We start from the raw sequence: 6,164 nt of genomic DNA on the forward strand, positions 1-6,164 counted from the left end.
GCCGCTGCCATCCGTTCACTTCTCCCCCTGGCCCATCCCGCCGCCCGAGGGGAGGGAAGGGGATGGGGCTGGAGACCCCACACATCCCTGGCCACCACCGTTGGAGAGCAGGACGCAGGCAAGGCCTTCAATGCACTGGGCACGGAACATCAGCTGAGACTGGGCAATGGAAACAACGCGGAACCCAGGGCACATTCTCTCCCCTACAAGGGTCTCGGCCGCAGGAAAGCTGACTCCGGCTTCCCTTCCCTCTCCCCGCATGCTATTTTAAGACATGCTCCCCATTTTCTCCCCCAACAAAATGAGATTCAATTAATTCAATTAAAGCAATTTTGGGAGCAGCTCCTGAAGGCTTTCAATGTGAGATAATTACAAGTAATTTGCTCCTGTGAAGAGGAAAAGGGCACCCAGGGTCTGGGGGGAAAGGAGGTGGCCCCCTCCCCACCAAACGCACACACACACATCTAGAGGGATTCCACACTGCAATCTTAACTGCCCTCCCATTGGCCAAATTACTTGCAGGTGGGGAGAGGGAGAATGTGGTGGTGGGAGGGGGCTGGGAAGACACTGAGTGACAGGCGGCCCCTCCCCCAGCCTCAAATCCTCTGTGCACAGAGGGGTGGGGGGCTGGTTGTTCCCGACAAAATGTCTGCGCAGCCCTAGCAGCTGATTACTCAGCTCCCAACCTCATTTGAGCTTGGATGCCTGAACTTGCCTCTGGGATTGTATCCAGAGTCAATGGAATGTTATCCGGGTAGCTGAGGCCTGTGTAGACGGGGCCTTGGAGATCAAGGACTAACCCCATCACTTATAAGGGATGTGGGTAGAGAGGAGGAAGGCCAGAGAAGGCAGACACTGACTTCCTGCTCTCAGGGAGGTGATGGCACACCCACTCTCTCTCCTCCCCTGATCTAGTGCTTTCTAGTTCTGCCTAGTATCTACTCTCAGCTCTTCCCGTGGCCGTGGTGGCAAATCTCCTCTCGGCTTTCTGTTCTCAGGGCCACTGAAGCCTCTTTCTTCAGAAAAGTGTCCTGCAGGTGTTGCCCAACACCAGCTCACCTGGGATGACCCTTTCCTTGCCTGGGCTCATTTGACCTGGGAGGAGGTGGAGGTGGAGCTGATGGTGCTAAGAAGGGATACAGGTAGAGACTAGGAGATGGGCTTCAGGTCTCTGCAAAGACCCCTTAAACCCAGCCCACAAAGTAGCTAGTTTTCAAAGGATTAGGGTTCCCCTTTACCTAGAGCCCTGTTCCAGGAGGTGAGTAATGTTTTAACAATTATGTGGGAAAAGAAAAACTCACTGACACCCCCCCCACCCCCCATAAATTTCTGTTTTTATCTTCTCTCCCATCTCTCTTCTGCTTCTCCCCTTCCAAGGAGAAGAAGGGGGGCTCCTTCAGCTCTAGTCTCCCCCACTCCAGCCCCTGCCCTGCCCCTTCTCTGAGTAGCATGCATGGCTGTTGGCCCAGGGGGAGCCAGGGAAAAGTCCTATCAGTGAGTCCTGGGCTATTGCTGTCTCTTCCCTTCCAAGATGAAAAACTTAGAGAGGGAAAGTGGCCCCTCTCCATCCGCTCCTTCCCCCTTTCCTGGCCAGCCCAGCTTGGCTAAAAGGGGGGCAGGGGAAGTTAAAGACCCTTCCACCCCAAACCTCAACATACAAAGGTCCCAGTCAAATGCAGAGAGATACAGGGATCAGGCACAGGGACATCATAATTGCACACACATTTCCACAGAAGACGATGCATATACGGGCAGGCAGACACCCACAGTGGCATACAGAGCGGGCAGAGACGCACACAGAGACACATGTGAGCATGTATGTGTTCATGAAGCCTTCCCATGGTTGTACATGGACATATATGAGAAAGTCCAACACAGAGGGATGAACCAAGAAGGAGACACACAGGGGCTTAAACATATGCAGAAACAGACAGAAACAACCCGGAAACATACAGAAGAGAACCAGTGTCTCCTCTTCTGTTTTCTTCTCCTTCTCCTTCCCCTCCTCCTCCTCCTCCTCCTCCTTCCTCTTCCTCCTCCTCCTCTCCTTGACTCTTTCCACTCCTTCTCATTCCTGCCCCTTTTCCTCTCCTGTTTTCTGGGACTATGTCCCTTATAAGCAGTTGGGGATGGAGACTGAATAGCCACAGAAACCAGATGATTTTATTATGACTCTTTTTCTTTGTCCTCTGAAGCCTTGCCTCCTTGACCCGAGTTCTAGCAAGAGCTCCTATCCCAGCCCCCCCTGGAACATCCATGGTTTCCAGACATGGCCATGGATTCCATCCCTGGCACAGGAACCCAAAGGCTGTCCCCTCAGTGCACCCACTGATCCCTCTACTCCCCTGCCCTGACGGGGAGGGACGAGGGGAGCCTGGGATCAGAGGGTGGTGAGAAAAGCACTGCTCTGCTACTACTTGCTGTGTGACCTTGGGCAAGTCACATACCCTCTCTGAAGCTCAGATAATAATTCTTGCCAAATTCTCTCTCTCTCTCTCTCTCTCTCTCTCTCTCTCTCTCTCTCCTCTCTCTCTCCTCTCTCTCTCGTTTGATGTGTGTTCACCACCACTTTCCACTCCAGTTGGAGGCTTTGCAAGGCAGAGCTTGTCTCCCATCAGATTGGAGACTCCCTGAATGTAGCGCTTTGCTTCCCCCATCATATTGGATGCATTCTGTGGCTCTTTCCAACCCCATAGCTTGATGCCTATAAGGTACTCAGCCCCACTGGCATCCTGGAAGATGTGTCTGGCCAGCCCAGGAAGGAGAAAGGAGTTGGCCCCAAGCTTCCACCAAACATCAAGTTTTTTTTTTTTTATTCAAGTGCCAGGCTTTCAGCTTCCCTGGTCCAAAAATGGAGAGATTACTTCATTTGCGGGGAGGGTGCCACTCTCCGTGGAACTCCCATGGAATACATTCCTCTCAGCTTCATCTGAGCCATCCCCTGTCAGATTTCAGCTGGATTCGGGGCCAGATAGAAGGAAAACCCTTTGGTCAGCATGATCCTGTAACCTCCACTCTCTAACTCTCCCCACTTCACGCTGATGAGCAAGATACAGGCCAATCATAGACCAGAAGATGCATCTGGATTATCCCACGGAAGTCAGAGGCTCTGCTCAGGAATCCCCTTGGCCTAGACGTCCACCCCATGGTCACCTCCTCTGCCCTGTTGGGCCTGCCTCCTCAGGGCCTGTACTCCTCCCTCAGACTGGAGGCTGCCAGAGAGCCGGGCACTGGCCTCCTCTCTCAGTCTGTGGGTCACCTCCATCCATGGCCCCTTCCTCTGCCAGATTGCTCCTCCCCCAACCCTGCTGCTCTCACTCTCTTAGGGGTGAAGGGCCTCAGCGCATGGGGTTGGGCAGAGGACTCAGACTGGATGGGGGCACGTGACCCCGCTCAGGTTCCACCTCTCCCTGCACATCACCTGCTACAGCCCCACCACCCAGACCCCTCCTCTCCGGCTGGACCCGGGAGCTGCTTTCTTGGTCTCGGCATGGCATGCCGGGGCCTGTTGCGAACTCCTCCTCCCAGCCCCGGAGCCACGAGGAATTCTTTGCTCCAGCAGATTCTGGGGGAAGCCAGACTGAGCGGAGGCTCCTGACATGCCTCTGCTGGGCTCCTGTCACATTCCCCAAGCCCAGGGGAATCAGCTGGACCCAGGGATGCAGGCTTCCTCCACCCCAGGTGACCTCCTCCTTAAGTCCTCCTCCCTCCCTCTCCAAAGCCTGAATCTGCCTGGGACTCATCCCTGGCTTTGGATGCCTCCTGCTCCCAGCCCCTTTACAGCCCCCTCTGAACAACAAGAACTATTCCCCCTGGTCCCCTGAAAAGTAAAACATGTTTCTTCCTTCAGAGAGACTCATAGAGTCTCTGGAATGCAGACACACATTACAAGGTCTTGGGCAAGTCACCTTACCTTTCTGGGTCTTTATTTCCTCTCCTATGCAGTGGGGATAATGATCAAAATATCTCGAAGGCCATGGAGACAAGGAGCGTGTACTCTTGCTAAGTTCTGAAATACGCCAGGTGCGCACGGGGATATGGTAACCCAGTCCTTCACCTTGGTCACGTCAATTTGGTCCTGAATATGTCCTCCTTTCCCCACCCACCTGAATTCCCCTCTGACCCATCGGCTTACCACGTAAGGGTGAAGAGTACAGTTCCATCCCTAGAAACACAAGATAATAAGGAGCCGGATGCCTGAGTTCAAGTCCAACTCTATGACCTTGGGCAAGTTTCCTAATCTCTCTGCACCTTACCTAACGCACTTGGAAAATGAAGATAATGATAGCATAGGCTTCACCGAGTTGTTGTGAGGACTAAATGAGATAATACAGTAAGGATCCAGCCAGGATGAGTTCTTATTATTTTCTCCAACTACCAAGCAAGAAAAACCTTCTCTGTCCCTGAAGGACTTGCCCAAGTCCCCTTATTCTTCTGTTGCTCACCACCTGGGAGCAGAACTCTAGCCTGGCTGTCTTCCCCGGGCACCCAGCAGCATGAGTGGTGGGCTGGACAGAAGCTGCTTTGTGAAGAGCGGAGAAAGTTGTGCAGGAGGTGGCTCAAGGGTGAGGATGGCTGAGGGAGCTCCCAGGACAGCTTTCGGGGCTCCCCAGGTGAGAAGCTGAGCACCCTCCCGACCCAGATCTTGGGAGGATCTGAGTCTGAGCTCGGGATCAGTTTTCTCCGGCTTCCCTTCCTTGCCAGCTGGCCTGCGGCTCCCTCTGGCCTCTTGTTTTCCTCAGTTTACCCCCTACCCTCCCTTAGCCAAGGGCACGTCACCTCCTCTGCCCCCATTGGTGATGGTTGAGCTTAGGGCAGGCCTTACTGGCTCCAGGGGTGGGCGTGGGACAGTGCCACACGCGTTGCATGACGTGGCCAGGAGCCTTCGGTGCGTAGGGAAGGGCACACTGCTGCCACCGTGGCTGCCGCCTCGGCTGCACCCGTTTGCCAGGTGCAAGGTGAACTGCCTGGGGTGGGGTGGGGGGGGACTCCCCCCTCCCCCCGCCCCAGTTAATCCTCCAGGGTGTGGAGTCTCCCTTCCCTGCTTACTCAGCAGACATTTCCAATCCTGCTCCGTTTGCCCCAGGAGACAACCCAGGAATTTGGGCCTCGAGGCCCCGCCCCTGTCAGCCCCATCCCCAGGTCTGCCTTCTTCCGGGGTGTCTATCCTGGCTGCCGTGGGCCCCTCCGCCCTTCCTTCTCTCAGAGAGCCCATCAGGGCTCAGCAGGCCAGCAGGCCAATTCCATACTCCACCCCCTCAAAACTCCTCAATTCACCAGCCAGCAGACTGGGCCAATTCAACAAGAGCAGTGTGTGTGTGTGTGTGTGTGTGTGTGTGTGTGTGTGTGTGTGTCGGGGGGAGGTGCTCAAATCATCAGGTCTGACCTACTTGTCACCCAGAGGACAATCTTGGTTCTGCAGTCCAGGGCCGGGGTTTGGGAGCCCCCTCAGCAGTGCCTTCCAGACGTGACCTGGTGTGGGCAGAGGAGCACTGCCCCTCATTTGCTGTGTGACCTCGGACAAGTCACACCATCTCTCTGGGCTGCTTCCCAATGCTCAGATGAGATAATGCCCAGTGAGGGCACGGTCCCTGTCATTTCCTGCCCCTCAGGGGCAGTGATTGGGGGCAGTCACTCCCCTCAGTCTCACAGCCCCTCATCTGATGGGAGAGGAGCTGTGTGAGCGGTCCCCAAAGTTCTCGGGGCTTCATTTACTCATTCAGTCATTTGATGTTCACTGAGCATCTTGCTGCTCTGGCCTGTGCTAGGCGTGGTGGGTGGGTAGGTGTCTTTCAAACATGCCCAGGTCCCCACCCTCATCCCTGGTGCCCCAGCTCAAGTCCCCCCCAGCTCTCTCCCCAGGGACCTCGGTATAAAGCCTTGCCCAGACCACTCGCCTTCTAGCCCAACGATCCTCCCCAGGGTGAACACAAATACTCCGCGTGGTCCATGGCCAGTGCTGTGAGCTGGGACGAGGCGGCGAAGAAGGAAAGAGTCACCCAGTTAGTAGTGACCAGCCGGGCAAATGACAAAGAAGAAAGATGGAAAGGGGGGTGTATTGGGATCCAGGCTGGAGGTCCAAAAGGGCCCCCTCGAAGAGCTGGAGGCTGGCCTTCCTGACTCCCTGGTCATAGCCTTCTCCACAGCGCCCCCCCCCCTGCCCC

The sequence above is a fragment of the Myotis brandtii genome, unplaced genomic scaffold, assembly GCF_000412655.1.
Source record: "Myotis brandtii unplaced genomic scaffold, ASM41265v1 scaffold265, whole genome shotgun sequence".
In the NCBI taxonomy this organism is placed as follows: domain Eukaryota; kingdom Metazoa; phylum Chordata; class Mammalia; order Chiroptera; family Vespertilionidae; genus Myotis; species Myotis brandtii.